The following is a 13009-nucleotide window of genomic DNA, read 5'->3' on the forward strand; positions in this document are numbered from 1 at the left end:
AAATAATGACAGTTCAGGATATAGTGGCAGTACTGATGCAGATAGCTCAGGTGTGAGTGATTACAGTTCAGAATCGGACGTCAAGGAGGGAATGGATTCTGAAGCTGATAATTTGTCGAATGATGCTGACAAGAAATCTGACTTGATCAAGAAAGCTGATGCTACATCGAAAGAAATGGAGAAGATTCTCACTGAAGATGGATCTTTCTCTTCTCAGACTGCCTTTATGGCTAATGTCACAGCTTCTACAAGTCAGGTAAAATCTGAAACTCCTAGCATATGTAGTGATTGTGCTGATATGAAACTTAAATGTGCAGATTTGAAATGTGAATCTGAAACGGTTCATAGTCACAATCAGAGTTTGGTTATTGAATTGTCTAAGTGCAAAGAGGCAAACATGGCATTAACTCGAAACGAAAAGGATTTTAAATCAGTAATTGAAACCCTAAAGAAAAGTGTTTCCGAATTGAACAAAGTTGTTTATCATAAACAAGTTAGTACTAACGAATACATTAACATTGTTGAGGAAACCAAAAAGGAGTTAGCCATTGCCAAATGCGAGCATGATGCTATCAAGCAAAAGTTGGAGAGTTATTCTAACTCCCGATTTGTGCTCGATCACATCATAGACGTTCAAAAACTGAAAGGTAATGTGAAAGGCGTACGGTATAAGGCGTGTCCACCCCCTTTGAGACACAGCTATACCAAAATGCCCGAAAAAGAGGATATGCCTCGGTATGAACCCAGTGTGCCTCTTGATTATGAGTAAGTTACTTCTGGCCTAGGGTTCAAACCGGACAATTCATCGGAGGGCTCATCTGATAACAAAGAAAAGTCATCATGTGCTTCAAATCAAAGTCCTCCAACCATTGAGGACTATGATTCTTTAGATGATGAATCAGATGTGAATGACCAGGATGAATCACTTGATGAGACGAAAGGAGTAGAAATTCCAATTGAGAATCATATTCTTTGTGATCCTCCTACTCCTGCCATGCAACCTGTTGCCAAGGAAGTGATAGATCATGTCAAGGATGTCAAAGATGACAATGAATGTGTGTCTGCTGTTAAGAGAAATAACTTGTTGTATACTTTAGTCGGTGATAGTAAAATTTATTCAAACAAAGATTTTCCAATCAAAAACGTCAATCAATCTTTGATTGACAAAGTGTTTGAAGATACTACAAACAAGTTTTTGGGAAAGACAATTCCAGGAGTCATTGTAACTCAATGTGACCCAATTCCAAAAGCTGAAATCAGAAAACAATTTGGAAAACAGAAATCACCGACAAAGCAACAAGCAATTGCTTTTAAGGGTAAACAACAACAACGAGCTCCAAAGCCAAAGGCTAAGGTTGAATCTAAAGGAGCTCGTTACAAGAAGAAAGCAAAAGACGTTAAGTTTGTGGCCTCCAAAGGTACTGATAAAGTGGAGACTTTTGAAAATAAATCAAATACCGATTTTGTACAAAAAGTCAACATTTTGAAACGTAACAGTGATAATGATTACACCCAACACACAAACGGGTGTGAAGCTAGTACCTCTGGGTCTGCAACCTCTACTTCAGGTCCTCGATCAAATTCTCCTAAGTTTGTTGAAAGGAGAACTTGTTTCAAATGTGGGAAGTTTGGGCACATCATTAAAGACTGCACAAACTCGCCCAAACCAAATTTTGTTGAAAGAACCCCTTCTGAACAAGGTCACTCACAACGTCGTCCTGTTTCTCCAAAACATGATAAAAGAACTGTTAAGGAACAAGAAACGAAACAACGACGTCATAACATCAAAGCTGTTGAAAAGGCTTTAAAATCTGAAGTCAAAACGGTTAAAAGGAAACCTAGTTTGTCACAACCATTAAAACCAGAAACTGTACATAATACACAATCTGGTAAACAAAAACAAACTTGGAAACCTAAAACGGGTGAAAGTTCCGGGGGAGGTGTTGTGTTTGAAAATCATCAGGAAATTGAAATTACATTTCTTGATTCTCAGGGGCAACCCAAGTCTATGAAGGCTTGGGTCCCCCTCTCCAACTAATCTCTGAGTGAGTGTGTAGGATGTTCCAGGAGGAACTTTTAATAGTCGTAAGATTGTTGATAGTGGAGCGTCCTTGCACAAGATAGGCGACAGAAGAAATTGTTGCCTTTGATGGAGAGAAAAAGAAAAGAAGACAGAGTTGTCTATTGAAAGAAATTGATAACTTCGGCAAAATGAAAATCATTCCAAAAGTGTGATTGTTAAAGGCTTTGATCGGGGCCCCGGGATAGATTCAAATCAAAATGGACGCACCTGCAGCATGTCCGAAGTTCAAAATGCACAAAATGAACGTGCAGTGTACATTTCTTCACGGTGTGATTGAAGAAAATGTGTTTGTTGAACAAACCAACCTGGTGTGCGGATGCCTTGGCGTGGGTTGAACAACCGCACACTACTTCTGAAGGAGAAAGACAACGACCTTCGCTGGTGCAATGTAGAAGACCAGCCGGACCCAAAGGTTGATGATCTTGTTGCTGTGAAGAGCTTTTCTCGGATTCATTGAAGTAGCTGCAAATTCGACCTTGAAATCCACACCGGGTGGATATCCAGTTTGGGAAAGCACTCAAATTCCTGGCAATGCACGAAGAAGTTGCAGGATACGGTTTTGAATTTCTAATCTCTCCTATACTTGTCGATATTTAAGCGGCTTTTTGAATTAGTATCTCGTACATCACTCTTTGACCTGACACGTTGAACTCGAATATCGCGTCACACATGATTGTTTCACTATGAAACTCGTCAATGTTGTCATGGTCCACATCGCTTACCGACGTGCCAACTCATTTTTTCCAAAATTCGATAAATCATTTCTGATTAAAATTAATTTTGGTAAACAGCATTGAGGTAAAACATGAGTTAACCATCATCGGGAAATCGTTTTTGTAAATATCTTTGTGTCTTTTAAATTTATCTTAGTTTGTTGATTTTAGGGGGAGTAAATCCAAAATTTGAAAATCCAAAAACATCGAAAAAATTCAAAACACCTAAACAATAGAAAATCAAAAATGAGTTCCCTGGCGTGAAAAAGAGAAAATGATAGTACATCAATGGTCTGTCTAAACCTCTTTAAACTGAACCTTAAATGAAATACGATAAGCAGCTCTATATAAGATGTATCGGTAGGCTCACAATCATGTTAAAGTGTGCAGGGTGATATAAACCTTAATCGACTGAAGACCAGGTGGGAACCATTCATTGGCATATGGTCTTAGTACCGAAATTTCGTTTGAGAGATTGCCGAGGTTCTGAGATATTCGGTCTTTATGCTGCTTATCATCTGGGTATCATGGTTGTATCTTTTACCGAAAAATAACGGGGACGCAAGTCTAGATCTTCCATGATACTATACATACGTGTACTTATTGCATCCGACCTCAATAAGTGATCAACAATCACATGTCCATCAAATAAGTGATAAAATATCACATTTATCCGGGAGTCAAGTTCGTCTCTCTGCTGTACGAAAGTACTGACCTGTTCACGGACTTGCTCCTGTGCCCTCATGCATCGAAAATCAAGTTCCTCATCAATAAGTGATTCTATCACATAGGGCTTGTTTTCAATCAAAATAAGTGAGAATCTCACATCATATACGGTCAAACAGATGATAATCGGTATACTCACCGGTAAGATGAACTCTCGTGCATACCTTGATACGGGAATGTGTCGTGTGTGGATGAACACCGGTCGGTAAGTATAAATCATACACTAATCGTATCCCCTCGCCATGATTACATTTGATAAGTTGAGCTTATGTGGACAACAATACCGATAATCGTTATAGGATGCTTATCTAAACGTTAACAAATTGAACAAAAAGAGCGTTTTGGCATGACCATACACTGATATGATTTTCTTACCCTCGAAACTCACAAAAAGAATGTATGTAAATATTTATTTACTGCTTTCGTTTCTGCAACTTTGTATATATTTATTTATTGTTTTTCGTCTTTACATTTGAAAAATGAAAAATACCAAAAAGATTTTAGGTGTGTTTTAATATAAACTTTATAAAATCCAAAAAGATTTTGCTTCTAGTTTAGTTTTAATTGGCCGATGTTGGAACTCGAGTCTATCCTACCCAAAATCCTGATTGTAAGCTGGAAAACAATTGCATTTTCATAAACAGTCGAAGTTAATGAGTTCTGAAAGTTAAAGGATTAAAATTGAACAATTTTTTTAAACTTTCAAACTGTTGTCGGTAGGTGTTTGATTGAGATTTGATCTCACATGTGTCGTTTGTTTATTGAAACTATATTCCAAGCGGTTGTTCTCATTATGCGTTTAGATTTCTTGCATGTGCAGATGCTAAAGGCGAGGAGAACATGTTCGATAACAAGCTTCGGAATGAAGACACGACGTGAAGGCACTCAAAGGATAAAGATGATCGAGTTGCCGCTGACCACTCATCAACACCACAAGGATCTGAAGAATTGACAAGTCAAAAGATTCACGAGCATGACTCAAAGGAGAGTTCATTCTAAGGGGGAGTTTGTTAACACACTTCCTATATGAAAACGGGAGTTTGTTGATACACTTTCTTCCTACGACGCGTGAAGACTTTGAAGATCCTCCGACATGAAAGACACAGAAGACGAACAATCACAGAAGACGAACCATCACGAGTAGCGTCCAAGGGGGAGTTTGTTGATACACTTTATGTGGACGCGACTCGGCTCGGTTCGACTCGGCTCGGTTCGACTTGGTTTCGATATGGTTAGGTCCGGCTCAAGCCCGACGTCACAACATTCCTCCATCGTGCGCCCCAGAGTTCGACACGCGAAGCACGGAGCGCCGCGGCCTTTCCCGCCGACACATCACCATGACATCACCTTAGTGATGTCATGATGATGTCACACATCTTGTGATATAGTGAAAATTGTGAATTCAAGAAAACAATTGACCAAACAAATTGTGTTTCGTCAATTTTGTAGTGGTTTGGCCTGTTTCGTCGCCTGTGGGCTTCTTCAGGCCCAATGTTTGGCCCAAAGGTTGTTTCGCCGAGTCCTTTTCTGATTCGTCAAGGACTGTGTCTGTTTTAGTATAAATACCCCTCATTTGTTTCTGTGTGAGATGAGTATGAGAGACCTGTGAGACTTAGAGAGAGTCTGTAAACATTGTTTGTATATGTTTCGGTTTGTACTCATCCCTAATCAATAGATATTGAATCTTTTGGTTACGCGTGTTTTACACTTTGTTTGGTTTGCACCGTCACGGGGATTCCGCAACCGTTACCGTGTTCTTGATAAACAAGGATAGGTTTACGTTATCGATCCACCGGAAAAACGGGACCTACAATTATCCTATTAAGATAAACATCTAAACATTCAAAACCAAATGTTTATAGCCTATTTTCGAACTGTAGCTGTTAACATAGCTTCAATTTGTGGCATCCTATCAAGCATAACATCTTTATCTACCTTATCTTTTTCTTTTTCAGCCAACAACCCGCGAAAATTCCATTGAACCTTTCTTTTTTCTTCATCTTTTGCCTTAACGAGCTCCTTGATAACTAAGTTCAACTTTTCAATCTACAAAACAACCAATGAGGGAAACGTAAGGAATAGCAAGATTTTTCCAGTATACATCTCGTGGCTCGGGAGCCCATCCAGTCAACCACAAAGTCGGGTTTCGAACTTGTTGTGTCTAAGCAGCAACAGCAGCTCCCCAATGAGTTTTGAAGGACACAAATGCTACTGCCAGTATGGCTTTCGGGTCATCCATCACATTTTTCTCTATACGGCTATCTGTATGGAAAAGTGCATAAAATCTCTTGCTAGCATATATATATGATCTCACCAAATATAGAAGGATTGATGTTTACCTCGTCTGAAAGTTTCTTGATTTCGGTTTCATGATGCTCGATAGCATCAACTTACGCTCCCCAAAGTCCAAGAAATCCAGTCTATTGATCAAGAAGATTGTGTAAGCTAACAGTGTTAGCTTTTTCTATACAAGAAAATAGAACCAAAAGAAGAGAGAACAATCGAACCTTCATCATAGGTCGTTTTGATGGGTTTTTTGAGTATTTAATCTGGTAGTAGTCGAGCCAGTTTTGCTTCTTTCGTTTCTTCTTAACGAGCTTTGCAAGCTTGTTTGCATTACAAACAACCTGCAAATCATTTTCCATGCTAGTAACGCGGTCTTTAATAATTAATGTGCACTAATAAATTTGATCGATCATCTTGGGTATACCTGATGTGTGAGATAGTTATCATGATGATTCACTAGATAGAAATTCTCAACAGTCTCGCTAACGGACTCATGATCATCGCGTGGGACATTCTTCACAAGAACCTATGCAAGATACCTCAAATGTTAGAGAAAACAAAATTAAAGGTAGCATATATGTATGTATAAGAATATATATCAAGTTGTTACAGTAGCCTGATCAGGGCGATGCTTTTCGGATTGGAGAGACTAAAATCTCATATTTGCGACAGTCTCATACTGTTTCTTCAACATAAAACATGTCCATGTAAGATGGTAAAAGACTGAATTGACTCATTCATTCCATTAACGATTACAATATATAGAGATGCCACGAAACCCTAGCTACCTAAAGTGAGCCCGTGGGCTCACACAATATAGTCCGATACTCCCCCGCAGTCGGAGCGGTAGAGAATCGGACGTTCAGACTGGAATAAAAAACATAAACAAAACAATAACTCGTCTCGATCTCGGTTCTTGGCTTGTAGTTCCACAATCTTCTCTTAAAAAAATAGCGAGCTGCTTTATTTTGCCAAAATATTAATCCATATTCTTCAAAGTAGTGATCCAGAAGTGTTGCAAAGGGTGCGGTGAAGGACCATAGTCCTACAAAGGAGCGGCGGCGTGACAGTGGTCATGCGGCGGCTAAGCACGGTGACAAAACTGTAGGATCCTTGAAACTGAGATTAGGATTTCTTGACTTAAGTTTGATTCACGGCGTCCCCCTATTTTGGTTCATTGTCCCCGGAATTATCTAACATGATTGTTATCCCAACCAAACAGAAGAAAGAAAGATAGAAGGGAAAATAAAAATAAAAAATAGACACCCAACAACTGTGGTGGCGGTGTGTCAAATCGAAGGCCAGTGACCGTAGCCAGGCGGCGATCTTCGGTGACAACAGATCATGATCCGACAAGAACAAAAGAAAGAAAAGAAACAAATAGACACCCGGAGACCAAGGTCATGATTCAGTGTGTCAAACCAAAGTGAGCATCCAATCAGGCACTCTTCCAGATAGCAAGTTTCCAGTAAGATAGCAAAAAGTTCATAATATATTCCAGTAAGATGTATGTGGGTTAACAATACATTAGAATGAAATAATTACATGAAGTCGGTGTGCTTTAGTTCAGCGAACCCTATAGGAATGGATCCATTAAGCTTGTTAAAGCTGAAGTCTCTGAGAGAACAATAGAATTAACCATGGTATGAATTTTTGTGAATTTGTAATTTATAGAACTAAACAAACAAAAATAAATTGAATAGTCTTTTCTTAACACAGCTGTAACAATCTTTCCTCAATATGTAATTTATAGCCTTTCAGTTTAATACTTTCTTTACCATTCAAAAAAGAAGCAACATCAGGCCTAGGTAAAGTTTCACAACAGGGGAGGCATATTTGTGTGCTTTTTTATCAATGCAAAGAAATTTCATGCATAAAGTAAGTAACTGGAGAAAAGGTCCATATTACTAACAAGACTTTCAGATTTGGATGAAGAGATTATGGTACCTGGCCAATTAAGTTGCAACTCCTCAAGATCCTGGCAAGATTGAGTTCATATTACATTAAAGCAAGAGAAGAAACTAGTAACACTCAATTATAAAGAAGCGAATCAACTTACAGGTTCTTGAAACGCGTTGTACTAGTAAAGGGTGGAATGAGGGTGTCTCGTCCTCTCAAGTCACTGATTCTCCTGCATTTCTTGACTCAGTCAACACGTATATTTGACCAATATTGCAACCAAAATAAAGAATATAAAAAAGAAATTACTAACAAGTCTGTAAGGCTTTCCAATTGAGTAATGTTAGAAGGTATTGGCCCCTCCAATCCACTGGCCTGAATCCTTCTGTTATTCAGAATATACAACAACTATAAAATGAAACTGTAAGAAAATGCCTTGCAAGGATACCAGACTTCTCCATTGTCCGATGAAATCAGGGATTCCCAGAGAAGTTGTTACCACCAATCCGACTGCTTAAGAAAACAGAAAAAAACAGTCAATTTACAGAATGATCGGATTCAACCAGATAGTACTTAGAACTCACAATTCCTTCATGGTTGTCAGCTTTGCAAACGACGCAGGCAACTGTCCAGTAAAAAAGTTGGAGTTGAAAAATCTAGGATAACAATTTGAAACAGTCATTTGTAAAGCTAATCGGATGAGTAGATACGAACCGTACGAACAACAAGACCAACAAATTCATGAAGTCTTACAATCTCTCTATGCTTGAAAGATTCCCAAGTTCCTCTGGAATTCTTCCTGACATCATATTGTCCTCTACGGTTCTAATTAACAATAGAATTGAAACAGATTAACATTAATGACAATAAACTTTAAAGAGATAACAAATCAACAGAAATTTACAAATGTGTCGTTTGTTTATGTTAACTGTATAACATACGTGTCGTTTGTTTATGTTAACTATATTCCAAGCGTTTGTTCTCATTCCGTGTTTAGCTTTCTTGCATGTGCAGATGTTACAATCAAACCAGCTAAAGGCGAAGAGAACATGTTGGATAACGAGCTTTGGAGTGAAGACATGACATGGAGGCACTCAAAGGATGAAGACGATCGAGTTGCCGCTGACCTATCATCAACACCTCAAGGATCTAAGTGTTGAAATTGGAATTTATTTTAAGGGGGATTTTGTTAACACACTTCCTAAATGAAAGGGGGAGTTTGTTGATACACTTTCTACTTACGACGCGTGAAGACTTTGAAGATCCTCCGACATGATAGATATGGAAGATAAACCTTAGGAGTAGCGTCCAAGGGGGAGTTTGTTGATACATATTATGTGGACGCGACTCGGTACGGTTCGACTCAGTTAGGTTCGACTCGGTTAGGTTCGGCTCAAGCCCGATGTCACGACATTCCTCCGTTGTGCGCCCTAGAGTTCGACACGCAAAGCACGAAGAGCCGTGAGCCGTTTCCCGCTGACACATCATCATGACATCACCATGATGATGTCATGTGACGGCTTTTGCATCTAATCATTCCATGTTCACGTGATGTTTCTTTGAGAAACAAATTAATTTGTTTGCTGTGCATATGCTGATGTAGACGAAAAACTCTCGTTGCCTGCTGATTGACGAAACACTTGCCTGCTATGCATACATGACGAAATATCTCATCACATGCTCATGACGAAAAACCTGCTGAAGAAAGACAAGTTTCGTCAACTTCGGAGTGTGACGAAACACACTTTGTTTTGTCACATTGGTGTTTCGTCGAGGACTTTCGTCGTCTCTGTCCTTTATATAAACAGCAACTCAAGACAAAAGAATTAGACACAACACAAGAGAGAAGACACACAACACACATAGTACACAGTGAGAGAATATCAGAGAGTTTGTGAGAGTTTCTTGTTCAAATCTTGTAATCCACTTTCTGATCTTAATATATTGTGAGTTTGAAACATTGCATCTTTGTGTCTTGTGTTTATCGATCTCAGTTGGATTCTGCACAACCGGGTTTGTTTGTATACAAGGATTAGGCGACTAGATCCTCCGCTAGTTGGACCTACAACGACAAATCTATCTAATCTATCAATAATCTCTCTATGGTTATGTCGATAGAACTTTGCCTCATGCAAGTGGGTGCACTACAAGAAAGTCGACTAATAGCGGCGACACATGTCGCTGCTAATAGTACTGATCTGCGGCGCTAAAGGTAATAGCGGAGACATTAAAGTTCCACTCAATAGCTAGATAATTAACTTTGAAATTTCTTTTAATTAATCACCATCGACTCGATTTAGGTAATGCAAATTTTGGTTGAAGACTTGACCCATACTCGGATATATATAATGTTTATTTTCATTTCTTTTTTAAGTTTGTCGGCGATCACCTTATCATAGATTGTAATCCAAGATACACATATACGCAAATACAAAAACTGGAATTGTATCTTACAAATGGAATTAATTTAGAAATAAAAAAAATTATCCTTATTTGAAAAATAATGTTTTTATCTTTAGTTGAGGGACTATTGTTGTTGAATGTTTAAATAGGACAATTTGTATAATTTTGTTGATACGGGGTTATTATTAGACCACCCGTAGTGGGACGGTATTTTTAAAAAATTTGAAAAAAAAACGTCTAAAAACGCCCCTCCCCCATTACATGGGGCATTTAAAAAAAAATTCAAAAAATGGATTCTGGCGTATTAATTGTAACGCTGAATAGCAATTGCATGTGGCCAATGGTTTGATGATTGGGAGTGGTCCAAGGTTTGACTAGCCAATGAACAACAAGTTGGGTTTTTTTTTTGGTTTAATGATTGGAAGGGGCATTATTAGGCATTATTCCACTACTAGAAAAGTGGACAATTGTGACCAAAATTTGCGACCAACAAAAGGTGGTCGCAAAATTAGCAACCAATTTGCGACCGAAATCAAAATGGACGCAAAATTAGAGGCCAACCCATAATCGGTTGCAAAACGGTCGCAAATTTTGTGACCACATTTTTCAGTCGCAAATAAGTTGAATAGTGGTCGGAAAAAGGTCGCAAATACGAGAAATATATCAAAAAGCAAAAGTTGCGACCATCTAAATCGGACGCAAATACGAGAAAAATAAAAAAAAAAGCTTTTCTTTTGTTATATATTAAATTGAATGGAAGGTGTGAAAAAGGATATGGGTCATGTGAATTACCGATCTCTAATATTTATATATATTTGTTTATTATTGTTGATTACTACATCCGAACATCTCCTAAAATATATTTGAACCTTAACTTCATGCATTGGTTTTTATAGGAAAGGCGAAGAAAGAGACCATGCATGATAAGGCGAAGAACGAGACCATGCTTATGGCAAACATTGAACCGATGTTAAAAGTTAGGTCTTAAAACGTTTAATCAAAGAGTTAAATCGAGACACTTTATTTTGCATATGTATAATGTTAGGATAACTTGGGATCTTTTAATTAAGTGTTTTATATAATTTAAAAATTTTGATAAATGCTTATATTTTAAAAATAAGAACTAGCAGGTTTCAAATAAAAAATAACTAAAAAAAGCAAAAAAATAAATAACTAAATTTTGCGACTGCTAAACGGTCGCAAAATTTGCGACTGCTAAACGGTCGCAAAATTGTAAAATGTAAGCAGTTGCAAAACAGTCGCAACAAAACTACAAAAACCAGAAGCAGTCGCAAAATTTGCGGCTGTTTTTTTGCTCGCAAAAATTAGTCGCAAAAATTTAGTAGCAGTTGCAAATTGGTCGCAATAGAGCAATTGCGACGAGTGTTTTTCCGATTGCATGTTCGGTCGCAAAATAGTCACAACAGGTCAATTGCGACTTTTTTGCGACCATAAATGCGATCGCAAAAACCCAATTTCTAGTAGTGTTCCCACTACGCCACTTTTGCAATAACGCCCCATGCTGACTAGACTGTCACGTGTCGAATAATGCCCCATGATTGGGGCATTATTTTTCTTCACCACTACACATGGTCTTATTGTTGTTGTTGTTGTAGAGTCAAATGTTCAATGTCAATTAAAATATAGGGGTTATAATGCAAATTTTGGACCAGGGTTTAATCCCTGCGTTTTCAGCTGTATATACGACGTTTAACCTAATCAAGGCCGCTGTTCAAAAAAACAAATCTCACGACCGCCGCTGCTTGACATAATCGAGTTTGATAAAAGTTTTTTTCGTCTTTGTTCTTCAATTCTCAGCCGATTGCATTAGGGATTCCTTAATAAGTCGCTGATTTCAATGGACACGAATAACATTTTGATCTCTCTCGGTCTATCTGGGTCGGATCATAACATGTTCATTGTTCATAGGGAAATCACCTTGGCTGTCAGGTATGGAAAAATTAAATTGTCATGTATCCTTATCAATTTTATTTCCTTTTTACATTATTTGTGAGTATTTACGATGGTCCAGATGATTACTTATAATTTGGTTTATGATGGGAACGCAGTGGAAAAATTAAATTGTCATGTTGATCTCTCAGGTTGTTAGAAAAGGTGGATGCTTTTTATGATTTTGGCTGGTGGAGTGGAGTAATTACAAAGAACATGTTGATAGTAGATACGCTGCAAGGTATCTAATAGAATGATCAGATTGTTAACCACTTAATTATAATTGGGGGTGTTTGAGATCTACTTATTGAAACTGCCTAATGCTTTTTGAAAGAAGCCTTTTTTAATTAAACAAGTTATTTCAATCACAAATAATATAATAACCAGTTTGGTTTAGTAATTACAAATACCTTATTGTTGACTTGCCATAACGAAACACAGTTAGCAGATAGGTTGTTTTAATTAGCAATATTGAGAACTCTCAAAACAGCTTATAACTGTATGGACCCACAATAAGCAGAAAACAGGTTTAATAAGCTATACCAAACACCCTCACTACTAGAAAAGTGACAATTTTTAACACACTTTTCCGTCACAAATTCGTCAAAAATTGACATTTGCTACGGATTTGCAACAAAACCTTGATGTTGGAAAAAGCCCCGTCGGAAACTATTTACTACGCAATTACTACGCAAATTTTAACGTATTTCCTACGGAAATATGGTGTAGGAAATTTGTGACGCCTTTACTACGCATTTCCTATGTTGTATATCAAAAAATTGCAACGCAATTGTGACGGCATATCAAAAAATTGCAACGCATTTGTGACGGAATATCAAAAAATTGCAACACATTTGTGACGGAATATTTAAAAAAAACAAAAAAAAAAAAAACTGGAAAATCCAGTTTTTTTGATAAAATTTGCAGGAAAATTAGCAAAAAAGTACTG

At 37.7% G+C, this 13009-nt stretch overlaps 1 long non-coding RNA gene across 1 annotated transcript; it reads right to left on the minus strand.

The window, feature by feature from the left end:
* Window positions 1–5875: 5875 nt before the first annotated feature.
* Window positions 5876–6257, minus strand: LOC110887384. Its single transcript, XR_002563271.2, has 3 exons — window positions 6233–6257; window positions 6030–6149; window positions 5876–5942 (listed from the first exon to the last, which is right to left on the minus strand). It is a non-coding gene; the product is annotated as an uncharacterized LOC110887384 (long non-coding RNA).
* Between the last annotated feature and the right edge of the window lie 6752 nt (window positions 6258–13009).

This window comes from Helianthus annuus, chromosome 11 (assembly GCF_002127325.2).
Source record: "Helianthus annuus cultivar XRQ/B chromosome 11, HanXRQr2.0-SUNRISE, whole genome shotgun sequence".
NCBI lineage: Eukaryota > Viridiplantae > Streptophyta > Magnoliopsida > Asterales > Asteraceae > Helianthus > Helianthus annuus.